The sequence below is a fragment of the Puntigrus tetrazona genome, chromosome 10, assembly GCF_018831695.1.
Source record: "Puntigrus tetrazona isolate hp1 chromosome 10, ASM1883169v1, whole genome shotgun sequence".
NCBI lineage: Eukaryota > Metazoa > Chordata > Actinopteri > Cypriniformes > Cyprinidae > Puntigrus > Puntigrus tetrazona.
The window spans coordinates 3,468,993-3,485,299 of record NC_056708.1 but is presented as its reverse complement, the minus strand read 5'-3'; the positions used below and the strand labels follow the sequence as shown (position 1 = coordinate 3,485,299).

Here is a 16,307-nt window from a genome sequence, read left to right as displayed (position 1 = left end):
CTAAAAATGTGTGAAAACTGTTTCTTTCGCACCTTTGACCTCTTTTCGTTGATCTGGAAAAGCGCTTTAGGAGGGGTTCGCGGTTACTTTGCGTTATGGTAGCTGCCTTTTCACCTGTTTGGAGAGCGCGCAAAAACGACACCCTCTTGATTATTTCGTACCCCGAATATTTTGTCCATAAACGCTTTTGAGATGAGCGACGAGTGTTTTGCGCCGCGCCGGACATGTGCACTGCTGGCGATCCTCAGAAGCCTGTTGGAGAGGAGCGCAACTTTGCTGCGTCTAGAGATTCACCGGTGATCCATCATCTCTCCAGCGCTGTGCAGGAGCCACCGGGCGCGCAGGTGGACGCGGATCCCGTCGTTTCCAGAGCTTAACCGAGGCTTGTTTGGAGTAATGCCGGGCTCTTGGATCTGGGGCGCGCTGGGCAGGTCGGTGTGGCTCTCTTTACTTGCGCCAAGCGCTTTGATAATGCTCCTCGTCCCCGGCATCTCTGGCGCATCCACAGCCATGTCAGATTCTGAAGAGGATCGGACACACGGTGAGAGTCGGAGCCCTGCACCTGCAGCCTCGGGTCTTCAGGCGGGAGTCCCTCAGGGGGAGAGATCCGGACTGGGAAGCAGACAGAGAAACGTGGGAAGAGTGGGACGCGATCAGCCAAAGTGGGCACGAGCAAAGCTGGAGGGTATCAGGACTAAAAGCTCAGCGAGTAACCCCACAAGGCCTCAAAGTAAACCCGCGCTCAAACAAGTGGGTACGGACGCTGCGTTTCTACCTCGAGACTCTGTTATGCTCGCTACGGAGAGCCTCAATCGAGTGCCGGGGCTTTTACCCTACAACCTCACCCTTGAGATAGTCATGGCCGTGGAAGCGGGACTTGGAGAATTACCTGCTTTCTCCTTCTCCTCGTCACCCGCACCTGCCTGCGCCGACCCCGTGTCGTTTCTGCAAAGCGTTTGCCACACTGTCATCGTGCAAGGAGTTTCTGCCATCGTCGCGTTCCCGCAAAACAGGGACGAACTGGTGAAGTTGGAATTTATCGCCACGACGCTACAGATTCCGGTCATCAGCGTAGTCCAGAGCGAATTCAAACGCCAGAGTCAGGTGTGTTTATTTATTTATTTATTTGATATGTTTAGTTTAGCCTGCGTATAGTTTCTGGAGCTCGCTTTGTTTTATGTAGAAACGTGAATAATGTTGAGGACGTCGCTATTCGTTGAAATGTTCGGAGGAGTCGGATTGGAGGCGCGAGTGAACGCTATTTTAGGTTTTTGGATTATAAACTATATGCACCGCAGGCTCAGGAATGAATCTGTGACGCGCGACCACCTGCTTCTGCAAATAAATGCGTGTTATTATCATTTGCGTTGCGTGATAGCGTGCCAGATACGAAAATGATACGTAGTTTATCAGATGTGCCCTGTACATGTTGATTTGCCCACAATTCAGCTGTCACTGTCATCAAACACTAAACTGAACAAAAATAATTCATATGAATGTAACTGATATACATATTTCATATTGCACGCAAGTTTTAAGTCTGTTATGTTGTGACTTGATTTTGCCAATGGTATGGAAAGCTTATATTTTTAAGTTGGGGTCTGATGGTTTTAAGCGGTGTGAGTCATAGTGTAGTATGTTGTGTGTGTGTGTGTGTGTGTGTGTGTGAGTGTATATATATATATATATATATATATATATATATATATATATATATATATATATATATATATATATATATATATATATCTTTTTAAGTGTTTATTCATTGGTAAAATTTCCAAGAGGAATCTTTCCATTAAAATTTCCATTAATGGAATCTTTGTATCATAGTGGAAGAAGAAGAAAGAAAACTATTTAAAAAAAAAATATTCTTTATTGGTATCACTGCAGGAGGCTTTATTTTGTAAGAGTGCATTTCTCATATTTAGTGCATGAATAATAAATTCAGTGCTATTTATTTGTACAACTGTTTTAATGACTGGTATCAAATATTCATTACATCTGCCTATATTTATATCTAACTGGTACTGAAGGTATCTGATTTCAGTTAGAGTGGAATTGCTTTTTGGAATTGGAAGTTGTCATCACTCCTCATGGATCAATGCAAACAACAAATAAAACAGCTATTTAGATGCTGACACACAGCGCCTGTTAAATGCATTTTGTCGAGCACCCTGAGGACTGAGCTGTTTGATATCTCATCTTTTGAAGTTAGCACCATCTTCTGGTCAGGTCTTTGTTTACACGGGTCGTGTAAGTTTTATCAGATTCCTGTGTGAGCTCAGAATCTGTGTCTGTTGTCTGTCCAAATAGCAATTATTCTCTCAATGCGCTCATTACGGAGCCTTTCTGATTTCGGTCAGAGCAGGAACCGCGCTCACAGATGGTGGAGAAATACAAAACTCAGAGTTTTCAACACAAAGGTTTCTGGGACCATCGCCATTTCAGTATTCCTTGAACTTTATATAGTTGGTTCTTCTCAATACTTGAGATTGCATATCATTAAATATTGGATGGATGGATGGATGGATGGATGCATGAATGGATGAAAGAAAGGAATACTTTCAATATAAACAGCAGACATTACCATGTGTTACTGGATATAAATGAAGGATCTAAAATGTGAAAAAGTCTACAGTTTGATGATGATGTAGTAATTGCCTGTTTATTAAAATATCAGCTGCAAAACAGCCCAAAGGAAAATCATTGTCAAGGTTTTACAAAACATGAGTTTAAATAGAAAGCCTACTGAGATTTTAATGTGCATTTAAATTAGGAATGCAGTACCATTTTAATTTTGCAACGCCAAGACACACATAGCATTTACTTTCCAGAACTTGGCATTGATTGATCGAATGATTGATTGATTTACTTCTTTGTTTGTTTGTGGTCGGTTACGGTTGTGTTTAATAGTTGTATGAATTGTGCTTTTAGTAAACATTGCAAACCCCCTCATCTGGTATGTAGAAGGTAACAACAATACATTTTACTGTAACACTGAAAATTAGATGTCCGTATTATTAAAGACCATTACAACAACTGTATTATTTTACGTCATTGGTGGTTACATCATTTATCATTCTCAGTTCCTTCTGGGATATTTGAAGGTTTCAAGGTTATGAGAAGACAAACCGAAAGTCCATCAAGCCATTCTCCACAGGCCAAAAGAACTGGGGTGTATCAAATCACCCATCTTTACCCATTCATCTTCAAAGCTGCTGGAAACGCACATAATTGTATCACCCTCTAGTGCTTTTTTATGACACAGCAGTAATATCTGGCTGTGTCCCAGCTTGCAAATCATCTAATGACACGGGCTCCTTCAAGATAAAACATACTCGGGATGATGTAGCCACTCAAAACCTCTTAAGTGTCTCTTCTTAACTTGTTAGTGGTACTTATTACTCTCCCACCGGTTAGGCCAATTTCATGACAACTTCTACTGAAAATAAGTCTGACTTTGTTTAGACATCTTGAGATAAATCCCTGGAAAGCTTTCCTTAATCAATTCTGATTAGCGGTTTTCTGCCATCGCATAATTGCAGCCCCTGGGGAAATTAAATGGCTTGGCTAAACATTTCATCTGACTGTGTCTGTTAAGGTCTTGATTTCCTTAGCAGGACAATGTCAGGTTATTAATAGCTATTATATCATCAGAACATTGAGATCCCAGACCTCACATAATGAATGTTTCTGGATGTCCTTAATGAGCAACGATTAGATGTTCATTCCATATCTGAAAAACTCCACATCCATATTTTGCTGGGAATGCCTGAGATTCAGTATTGTCCCGGCCAGGGTTGCCAGGTCAGTGAAACAAAACCAGCCCATCTGGTACCCAACTACTAACCACTAGCCCAATCACATTCCTGCTTTAAAGGGTTAAACCTCACGTGAACAAAAAAAGGCTTTCAGAGGATTCATCAACTTTCAAATGCGTTGAACTAGTTTGAGATGCTAAAGTAGATGCATTTCTATTGCCATCCATCATAAATGGAACCAGAAAGCGCTTAAAGTAATTGTTTGCAGAAGCAAAGAATTGCACACTTGGACGTCATGTTGGAAATCTTAATGTTTGTTTTCCTCAGAGGGGGAATCTGTTTTAGAAACTCAATCTGCAAACAGAAAGAGACTGTCCATCAAATCATGCATTTAAGATAAATATCTATTGGGCTTAAAACTCACGCCTTCCCTCTGTTTGGCAGACATGAAGAGATGTGTGAAAAATCAACTACATGGAGAATTGCCTGAAAGAGTAGTCAACCGATCTGTTTAAGGAAGTGCTGTATAATTAGGCTGGCTTTAGTTTCACCTGAGCCCAAGCTGTCGTGTTTTTGACGTGTCTTAGACTAGAATTCAGAGTTTTAAGATGCGTTTTTTTTAAGTTTTACTAGTTTTAAGTTGACATGCAGTCTTAAAATGCTAAATACAACCTGATGGCTTAAAAGGCCACCTGCATATACTAAAAGATCCATTCAAAGCTTGTCGTAATTACCATAATTACTATAGATGACGACTTGAATGGTTTAGTCTGGGCAGTTCATGTCCTCAGACTCAGAATTATTACTGACGAAATGAATCTACATAATTTAAGGTACAAAAAACAAGCAGTAGCCATTGTGCAAATGGCTTATTAATAAAGTTTTATTTAGCAGGTTTACGAGTTGTAATTCTAAATTATGCGAGGACGTAAACCTTTTACAGGTTGTGTTATAATGAAATTGAAAATGTTATGCCAGATACGCAATATAATACTGCCATGAATCAGGACTTTAATCTCAATGAACTAGTTGAATGACCGACAAGATTCAAAGTATAACTCTTTGTAACAATAACCTCATTTGTTTCTTCCCAACAGAACACACTTCATTTCCAGATGGCAATGCAAAATCCTCAAACCTCTCAAGCAAATCTCATCTTCTCCCTGCTGTCCATGAATAACTGGTATGATGTCAGTCTGGTGATGTGTCAACAGATGAATATTTCAGACTTTGTTTTTTCTTGCTCCACAACAACTCCAAATTTCATCTGGGGACAGTTCTCAAGATATCCACCAACGGCAGCTCCAAAAGTGACTTTCAAATGTCACTGCAAGTTCAACTGGAGTCCATCAAGGACTCGACATCCACTATAGTGACCTTTGGATGTGACATCAAGGATATAAGGAGAATTTTTACTACCATTGCAAAGTTTGGTCTGATTCTTCCCGATTACCACTGGATTATAGGAGACTCTCAGAATGTGGAGGAATTACGGACAGAGGGGCTGCCCATGGGTCTTCTTGCACATGGTGGTATGGGTGAGCCCTCGCTGGATCATTACGTCCAGGATGCTTTGGAGCTGGTGGCACGAGCGGTGGGTTCGGCTGCCACTGTGTCTCCAGAACTGGCACTGATCCCTGGCATCACAAATTGCCTGGCAAGACTTGAGACTAAAAATCTCACATCGGGAACCTTTCTTTCCAGGTATTTCATCTGAAACACTGCTTGATGTTTAATAATACTTATGATATTAGCTGTTTAAACGGCATCACATGCTCCAGATGTGAAGTGTCCAACCAGAAAAATACACTTATAAAAATAAAAAATACACTGGTTCCACGAAGAACCTCAGTTTTAAATACATTGACACCAATTAGACGCATTTTCACAAAATGTTCATGACCCCGACAGAATATTTGGCTGTATGAATATCTGAACTTACAATATGTCAAAAGAAAGAACAGCACCTCTGCTTTTGAACAAAACAAAACGAGCTTCATGCATTCTTACAAATAAAATTAATGTGAGTGTTTCATTATAAAAAGTAAATTTTGAACAAAAATTTGATTTGACTACATCTGGATCAAAACATAGAGTAGATTGCCAGCAAAGCCAAAAACTTATATCAGTGGCAGGGAACGGCACAACATTGGCTTAAGAACAATTCTTTATTATTTTCTTAATTATTTATTGGTTCAGTGAAGAACTTTTAACACTACTTTTTCATGGCATGTTCTTTATAGTGGAATTATCCTGGCTTTTCCCGTTTTTTATCATTTAAATATAATGTATGACGTAAGTTCGAATCAGAAGTCAGCCAAGAAGCCAAAACTCTCAGTTAGTCAGTCATTATATTTTTGTTACAAAAACCCATTGATCTGCTTCAGAAGACATGTGATAACCCCCCAGAGACATAAAGGTTAGTTTTACCATGATACATTTCTTAAAAATTCTGACTGAGGTAGTCTGTAGGAAGAAAGTCATATACACCTAGGATGGCTTCAGGGTGAGTAAAATATGGGGTAATTTACATTTTTTGGGTGAATTTTTCCTTTAAGGGAGCATCACAGTTAAAGTTTGCATATCTCATAATGCATTCCGTTTTAAATTATTAATAAAAATAGCTCAGTCAAATGTAAAAAACAACTATTCTGCCCAGTATTTAAGTTTGCAATGCTAGTTTAGAGTGTTTTGTCATCAGCTTAGAAATATATTAATTGCAATCATTTGCATCCAAAGTAAAAGTTTTTGTTTATAATATAATAGACCTAGCTGTGGAGTTTTTGCCTCTGTAGTGGGCATTTTATTGTTGTGGATTTCTCTGAGGCCGTCACAGTTTAAGCCTAGATGTCCTGTACAGAGCAAATTCGGGTCTTTTCTGAGATATCAAATGATTGGAAGTTTCACCATGACCACACCTTCTCCTAGGTCTTTAAAATGGCTCAAATTAATTTAGGGAAAAATGTACATATTTATGGAAATATGATTATATTTTGCAATTGTCACTTAAATCTAAATAGTTTTAATTTTTTTTTTTGTCATAAAGCAACATCTCAGGAAAATGTTAAAGGATTTCAATTAAAATTGTACTTCCTGTTATGAAACAGAACATCACTTCTCCAGTGTACATTGTTTTTGCCTTCTTGATTTCTATTAATGCCATTGAATTTAAAAAAAAAAACCTGAGTACTGGTCGACATAGGCCATAGGACAGAAGACATGGGATAAAATAGGATTTTTTTTTTTTTTTCCAAAATTAAAAAAAAACAATTCTGATACTTTGTGGGTATGTAAATTGTTCCAAATCAGTCATTATTTAAAATCCATTTCATTTGTAATGCTGCCTTTTAGAAGGCAGTACGCAATAAGGCAAAAACTGAGCTGCTCTTCCAGCCTTTCAGAAAGGTTAGTTTTCACATGATATAGGCAGCTAGAAATTACTGAACATGAATTATATAAAAAAACATCCGAATTATATAGCGACTTCTGATGAAATGAACCAGTGACTATATTTTGCACGTCTGCTTATTCTATTAGGATTATCCTCTTCATCCACAGTCGAGAGGGCCTTTTTTGAATATGTCAACAGAATTGAGCAAAAAGCAAAGAAAACATTCTCATAGTGAGCAAGAAAAAGACTGTGGTTAGTGCTATGAAAAGCAGTAAGACAGGACATTAGCCTGGTGGCAAACATGCACTGAGAGACAGCATATCAAGAGCATTTACTCCAACACTGCACTGTCAGGAAACAACTCCGCCAACTTCCAAGCAAACTACCTCAGGGCTTAAATTTCACATGCTCAGCACTCCTATCATTACTGATTTAAAAGAGTTACCGTTAGCTACACCACTGCAGAACAAAAATAAAAAAACTGAATCGAAGAGAGAAAAATACAAGACCAGTAATAATATTACCTAAACTGAAGGGTCAGTCAAGAAGCTAAATGCTATAGCACATCTTACCCATCTGTGAGATTGAAGCGTTAAAGATAAAATGACAAGGCATTCATACATTTAACTTTTGTGTCGCTACACATTTTCAAAGGCAACAGAATATCCACTAAAAACAATCACTGTAAGGCTTTAGATTTTCAAGTCAATAATAATTTGCAGTTATTATTCTAATACGGCATCTTACTGAACATCTTACTAAACAATATATAGCTTAGTTTGTCATTTGTGATTAGAATACCAATTTATTTTTACTTAGCTATATATTGTAAGCTGTGGTAGACGCAGTTTTGCCTTGTTCAGAGTAATATGCACTGATGGATAGCACAGTCTATTTACAGCAAGAATAATAACTTCTGTGTAATAATAGGTATATCAGCGTTCACACCAAAGCACAATAACAATCTGTGTATTATAGGTGTGTTGCAGATTTGTCATCTGCTGCTTTAAATGCTTGAGCTTTTGAAAGTAAGGTGGATTCTGATCGGTTAAAAAAATATCCATATTTCAAACGTAACGAACACTTTTCTATCACTTCCCGTATCAGTCATATGCGGAAGCCGTTCCAGCGGATAATGTGTGAGTAGTGACAAGTGCGAAAGAGAATGAAACTAAATGCAGGTCATGAATTAGAAGCACAAAAGTATTTGTAAAGAAATGTTGAAGGTTTTCAATATGAGCCAAGAGGAGACTGGTTTTCTTATGCTAGATAAGGACATTTTGCTACAGTAAACAAACTGCAAGACATACCCTAGAGGCACCTGCTCAATGCAATTTTTAATATAACTCTGACTCGATTTTTCTGAAAGAAGAAAGCAATAAAAAGCCAAGGATGCCTCGATGATGAGTAAAAGACAGGTTATTTTTTATTTTTGGGTAAACTAACCCTTTAAAGCTGAGGTGAGAAATTCCCTATTCTCAAATAATTTGCATAATTATTTACACTTTATAGTTATAGTTATCATCTTTGGTGTGAACATACCTTTTAGATCAGAGAAATTTAGTTTTAAAAGTAAATCAGGTCCATTTTTTTATTTTCATGGCAGAATCAGTTTAGATGAACATCTATGTATTGTAACCTATTGATATGTGATTTGCTCTTAATTTTTAGATACATGACCAGCACGTCTTTCGATGGCCTGAGCGGCTACGTCAATGTTCAAGAGGAATCGACCATCATCTCTGAAAGCCATCACTTCATCTGGAATCTCCAGCACGACCCAATAGGCAAGCCCATGTGGACGCGCCTCGGCAGCTGGAAGCAAGGCAAAGTGGTTATGGATTACGGTGTTTGGCCTAATAAGAGACAGTCTCAGCCAGGAGCGGACTGGAAGCATTCCTCACGTCTACACTTGCGTGTCGTCACCCTGGTAGAGCATCCGTTCGTCTTCACCCGAGACGTTGATGAGGAAGGCCTGTGCCCCGCTGGCCAGCTGTGCCTTGACCCCCTAACAAACGACACAGCCTTATTGGAAAGCCTTTTTCAGGGTTTACAAGGTGCCAACGACAGCGTCCCCATGGAGTTTAAAAAATGCTGTTATGGATATTGCATTGATCTTTTGGAGAAGCTGGCGGAAGACATGGGGTTTGACTTTGACCTCTATATTGTGGGAGATGGCAAATATGGAGCTTACAAGAATGGACGCTGGACGGGGCTGGTCGGGGACCTCATGAGTGGTGCGGCTCATCTGGCCGTCACGTCTTTTAGCATCAACTCAGCACGCAGTCAGGTCATCGACCTCACCAGCCCCTTCTTCTCCACCAGTCTGGGAATCCTGGTCAGGACTAGGGATACCGCCGCTCCCATCGGTGCCTTCATGTGGCCCCTGCACTGGAGTATGTGGCTGGGAATATTTGTGTCTTTACACGTGACGGCCGTGTTCTTGACCTTGTGCAGTGGAAAAGCCCATTTGGCATGACTCCGAGAGGAAGGAACAGGGACCGTGTATTTTCTTTCTCCTCTGCCCTAAGCGTTTGCTCACGCAATCTTATTTGGCAGGACTGCCGCCATTAAGCCGCCAAAGTGTTGGACGGCCGATTCCTCATGAACCTCTGGGCCATTTTCTGTTTGTTCTGCCTGTCAGCGTACCACGGCTAATCTCGCCGCTGTTATGGTCGGTGAAAAAAACCTATGAGCAACTCTCAGGTATACATGATCCCAAGGTAAGAGCAACTTGAGTTTATCATTTTTAAATTATGTCAATGACTGGCATGCTTAGAGGTTACAAATGTACTCTTGCTTTTCAAGCTCCACCATCCATCACAAGGTTTCCGCTTCGGAACCGTTCGGGAGAGCAGCGCTGAGGACTATGTGAAAAAAAGCTTCCCAGAGATGCATGAATACATGAGACGATATAATGTCCCTGCAACCCCTGATGGGATAGATCATCTTAAGTAAGTCGTAATCGTTATTGCAAAGTGGCATCGATCATTGAAGCTGCACTAATTCATTGGATGCCCTCTACCATGTCCTTCTTAGATGGCTTTGGCCTTCTTGCAGTGTCTCGCAAATCCATGTGGTTTCACTGTATACGACTGGGAGTGAATAGACTTGACTAATGTTTAGACTGTGTTGAAAACACACGTTTCAGCTGATTGAATAATCTGGGTGGCTGAAAAGCACACATTTTACATGCAAAAAAATGTCCTTATTATTATTAACTGCATTGCTGAGTTGTCTGACAAAACATTCAAAAACATTCTAAATATTAAGCAAATATATATATATATATATATATATATATATATATATATATATATATATATATATATATATATATATTAAAAATCATATATATTTTTAATTAAAAATGTCAGATGTTTAAATGTATTTTATATTAAAAACGTTTTATTTAATTTTAATTACATTTTTAATTTGTCCAAAATATGTTTATTTAAAATATATTTGGAATTTATTCAAATTATATTGCCCATTTTGTAATATATTTACCATTCATATACTTAAATATATTTAGATAAACAATATAAATATATTTAGCATTTATGTTGTTTACAAATGTATTGACATATGGTCATCAAAACAACAGAGATGTGCTGCTGAACAGCGATTCATGTTGGGGAAGCATTTTTTTAATTTAAGGACACCACCAAAGCACCCCAACCCCCAAAAACCCTAGGATAAGATACTGGAAAAGGATACTTATTAATACTTATTTTTAATAATTGTAGAAATGACCCGAGCACATAATTTAGTGCCAAGAGTCTCCAGATGTCACTTGAGTCTTCGACAGGCCACGCTTAACTAAATTTAGAAGAGGTTTTCCTCCTTTCATATCCTCTGTTGCAAGTCTGAAACTCCTCTTTTGAGTTTCCACAACCTTCAGGACATGATTTGATGCAGTCCTCAAATCAGACAGCATACTCCAAAATATTGCCACAGTGTATAATTCCTTCAAGCAGGGCAGAATGAATAGATTTCAGGAGAAGTAGATGAAATTTGCAATATTTTCCTAAGAAGGTTAGCCAGGTCTCTCCTTTTAAATCAACCCAGCACGTGTTTTTGCCAGATAACATACATAGAATAAACAAGAATGTAACTGCTAGTAGAAATTGGCCTTCTGTGTTATCTTCTAAAAGTGCGTAAGTATCAAAACATCAAAACCAATTTTAAAAGTTCGTATTGTGACGACATAGACAAAATGTCTTGAATGCGGCAAATATATGTGTCACTATATAATAGCAAACTGTGTGATTCTATTTCAGGGATGATCCCCAAAAGCTGGATGCTTTTATAATGGACAAAGCGCTTTTAGACTATGAAGTGTCTATTGATGCAGACTGCAAGATGCTGACGGTGGGGAAACCTTTTGCGATTGAAGGCCAGTACATTAATGTTTCTAAGTTGTTATTGTTTCTAAGTGATTCAGTGAATGAATTTCTGTGCACATGCTGATAAAGAAAATGTTTCCCATCCGTCCACAGGTTATGGCATTGGGCTCAAACAGAACTCTCCTCTGACCTCAAATATCTCTGAGCTGGTCAGTCAGTACAAATCTGACGGTTTTATGGACATGCTGCATGATAAGTGGTATAAGGTCGTACCCTGCGGTAAAAGAAGCTTCGCAGTCACAGAGGTCAGTCTGATACAAACTTAAAAATCAGAGATGCTATCATTTTGATGATGTTCACTCAAGAAAGTGCCTCTGCCTAAATCGTACGATGATACTTTCCTTTCGTATCGGGGGCTTCGGTTACGAAGTGTGTTTGATCGTAGAATGTGTGTGCGATTAAATCCACGCAAACACATTTATAAAAACCGTCTTTGATGTGGAAAAGTTCTCAGCGTCCCGTCAGAGTCTGAGCAGACGTACGTACGTTTTATTGTCTTGAGTTTTGCAGGTTTTTGAAAACGCAAGCTCTTCTTGCAGCTCGCTGCTCTAAATTATGATGATTGCTGATGTTTTATGCGTTGATGATATTGATTAGGAGATTCTGAAACCATTTATATGTGCCCAAGTTCAAGATCATGTGCGATTCATTGATTTCACATTTGAAAGAGATGCGTACGCATGATTTTTATTCGCACGCAATCATTTATCTGATAGAGTTCAAATTTAGGATGGTTTCTGTGCAACATTTTCTAAACGAAACCCCAAGAGTGGGACTGAAAATCTTAAACAACCTTTTATAATTAATTGGTGTTAAGGGACCGTTCACACAGAATGAGTTTTTCCTTTCCAGTGTATTACTTTTGCATTACGTTAGCCCCAAAACCCGTGGCAGAATCAGAAGACCATGGAGGCCGGGCAAGCTTTGCAAACTTTTGTTTGCAGTAACAAGATGCACTTGTTTTAAACCTTGTTTGAAATACTTCATATTGCATATTGCACATTCAAATATGCGTTCTGTGTTTGAACAGCCCCTTTTATTATTTATTATTATTTTATTTTATTTATTTTTGTGAAAGTAAAAATTATTTTATTATTACTTTTGTATTATTATTATTTAAGCCAGTTTAACACATTAACTAGGTTATATATATAACTTGAACACAGTTAACGCACTGGCCTCGTGCCCAGTAAATAAGAAGTTATTCTGTAAATAATAAGATATATTGTGCTATATATATATATATATATATATATATATATATATATATATATATATATATATATATATATATTTATAAAAAAGTGTTTATGTGCTCAGTTTTGCAAAGAGCATATTACTTTTAAAGCCATAGCAGAATTGCTGCATGTCTCTTAGCAACACAGCAGTGTTTAGTTTCTGAATGAATCTGCGTTTTTGAATGAATCCTTTAAGGATCGTCCAATGAATAGAATGTTCAAGAGTGTCGTTTTTTTGTCAATTTGTCCCTGTTGTTCTTGTTCGTTTCACGTCACATTAAAAACAGCTTATTAACACAACATTTTATTCTAATGAGAAGTTACTCCATTTATTTGCTTACTTTTCGTCATCATTTACGAACCGATTTATCGTTCAATTCATGCATTATTTTCATTCTTCAATCACAAATGTTTCGTCTGCTTGTTCGATTGAGTTAGGGATTTGAGAGCTCTAGTAAAGAGGAACGTTTTCAGAGGATAATAACTATGATTTCTTCCTCGTAGATGACTTGGAATAGAGTGCACAAGTCATTCAAACTACTTCTGCAATGGTTTAATGGCGTTAATCTTTCTTTGCCGTGGTGTTATACTTATAGGCAACTCATTTTGTGTCTCACAGAATAAGCTAAACAATATGGAACTAAATACTGACAAAGTTTCATTCATGGCTGAACTATTCCTCTTATCTAACCTTGGCTTTCTGTTGTCGTCCTCAGACATTGCAGATGGGGATAAAGCACTTCTCAGGGTTATTTGTCATGCTGTGCGTCGGAGTGGCCCTGTCTCTGCTCACCACACTGGGTGAACACATCGTCCATCGCTGGCTGATACCCAGAATGCAGCAGTCGTCACAGCATAAGTACTGGCTCCACACCAGTCAAGTGAGTTCATCCGCACTGTTCCACACTGGTTTTTATTGCACATAATTATATGTCATTTTGGTGACACGTTGTAACATTAAAAGGAAGCTTTGCTCATTACTCACTTTGTAATTCTCAACGCCGCTTTTCTTTAATAACACTTAATTTAATTGTTTTTTTCAGCGATTGCATCGAGCACTTAACCCGACTTTCAAAGAAGACAAATTACAGACGATTGCAAAACCGAGAAAAGGTAAACTGCTTTCATAACAAGTGAGCTTTTAAATAAGCATTCAAGCAACACTGAATTGAAGTGCCAAAGTAGTGTGTAATTCTCAGAAAAGTTTTTTTTCAAAGCCTTGTGAAAAATGAAATTTAAATGGATTGATCTTTTTGACACCTTATGAATTAAACTAAATAAAGTTTCTCTTACAAGCTTTACCAGTTTTTGTTGTAAGATGCTTTATATGCTTAACCTATTGCTAAGTACTGTTCACTTCTGACATGTTATTAGTAATTTGAATTTTAAAATATCTCACCACTCTAAACAGTTATTTGCTATTTATATATTACTATATATTATTATTCATGATTGTTTAGAATTTATATATATATATATATATATATATATATATATATATATATATATATATATATATATAATATTGTATAATTTAAGCTTTCTTTTCATTTAAAAATGCACTTGCTCCTATCTTTCATGTAATTACAAAAACAGTAACTTTCAAACTTCAAAAATGGCATAAAGCATGAAAGTAGCACTTTTTTTAAAGTCAGTATTTGTTGATCTTTATCAGACTAGTTTTATGAAACAGATTAGGCAGTTTAATCCAGTTTAGGCCATTTAATCACAACATTTTCTCAGACATGAAAATATCCAAATGATGTTTCATTAGTTACCCTTTGAAATAATTATTTTAAAAAAATCTGGAAAACTATATGAAAAATTGTGTTTAATGTCGCAATTGTGAGAGGTAGGATATGGTGAGTAATGAAATCACATATTTCTTGAAAAAAATTATATATATCATATATACATACTATGTTATGCAACATTTTTTGTTGAAAAAATCAACAAAATTCATCCATCACATATTTTAAAACTGTTACTTTTTGTAAATTTTTCAAAATGTTTAAATCAAATTTTTAAATAAATGCTATGACAACATTATTAATGTGCAATTTTTGTAGCATTGGAATTTTTCATTAAGCACGATATTTTGGCATTTTTTAGTACAACTGCAATTGGATTGTGAAGCATAAAGTTCACCGTTATCCCAACGGTCACTACTGTGACCATCAAGACGGACTATGTCCACACTCAACAAAAATAAATATATGCGAATATATATATTAATACTAGAGACCCTAAAGATAATGTGTACCAAAAATCTTTGTCATATCTTTATGTTAACATACTTTACTAGCCCTTCGTTTTGGAGCTTTGATGCAGTTATCATCTTCACAAGGTGCAGACAGGAAATAAACGGCTCAAGTCATGTGACAATTTATACTAATCATGTGAAACTTCACATATTTCATCATATTTTCGATATTTATTTTATGATCACTATTGTGACCGGTGGGATTAAATGGGTTAATTTAATATTTGACTTACAAGAACATTTAATTCATGATGGCTGCATCTCTCATGAACAAGCCAAGAAAATTTTAAGATTTTAAGCCATTATAATGCTTCGGAAACACACAAATAAAAACATATCAGTTTTGTAGCAAATGCAGGGAAAAGACTGTCCAGAAGAAAGTCCTAGTAAATAATGATTTTTATTACTGGAACAGCTATAACTTTCCATAATATGCTTCCTAAAATCCAGCTTATATGTTGATAATGTGGTATCATTCTTGTCCCTATTAAGCTGCAATGTTGGAAATAACCAACAAATGCCATGGAACTCTTTGGGGACCTCCAACTGCAACAGACGAAAACTGTCCAATCAAGAGGGACAACAAAATGACCTGGAATGTTCTCACTGTAAGGAGCTGCTGTCCCCACAGGACAAGAGACAGCTTCCATTGCAGGCCACATCCAACGGAAGAACCGACTTGCTGGGCCTTTCCCAGAACCCCATAGTACAGGAACTGACAGACCTGGAAACACAAATTCAGCTTATCAAAAAGCAACTACAGCTTGCCATGAAGAAGAAAAAAGAGCTGGAACAGTATCAGAAGACAAAGACTTCAGCCGAGTCCTAGACCCGTTGGAGATTTGGCTGGTGTTTTATGGGTTACATTGTTCAAAAGCCTGGACCTACCGGTTGATTATTTCAATGGCGGCTCTAAGGGAAGCGAGACTTTCTCTGCACATTCTCTGAAGTGCTTTTTTATTTGGATGTTTTTTTGGTTTGATTCTTCATTGAACTGAACTTGAAAAAAAGGACAGAAGAGAAGTAATGAAGTCGCATATATAAATTGGATATAAGCAGTGTGTATTTCTGTATTCCCAGAAGTTACATTCTGAGGATAACCTGATTTTATGCAGCGACGTGGAAAAAGACAGTGCATAACTGCCTAAAGGGAAGACATTTATGTGTCAAAATGACATTTATTTAAGGTGTCAAACTGTGATGTATGATAGCGTCTCCTGCATATTGATACACAGTGCTGAG

The 16,307-nt window shown here is 37.4% G+C and overlaps 1 pseudogene; it reads left to right on the top strand.

Moving 5' to 3' along the window:
- Positions 1–396: 396 nt before the first annotated feature.
- On the top strand, positions 397–15,967 carry LOC122352386 (annotated as a pseudogene).
- Positions 15,968–16,307: the final 340 nt, after the last annotated feature.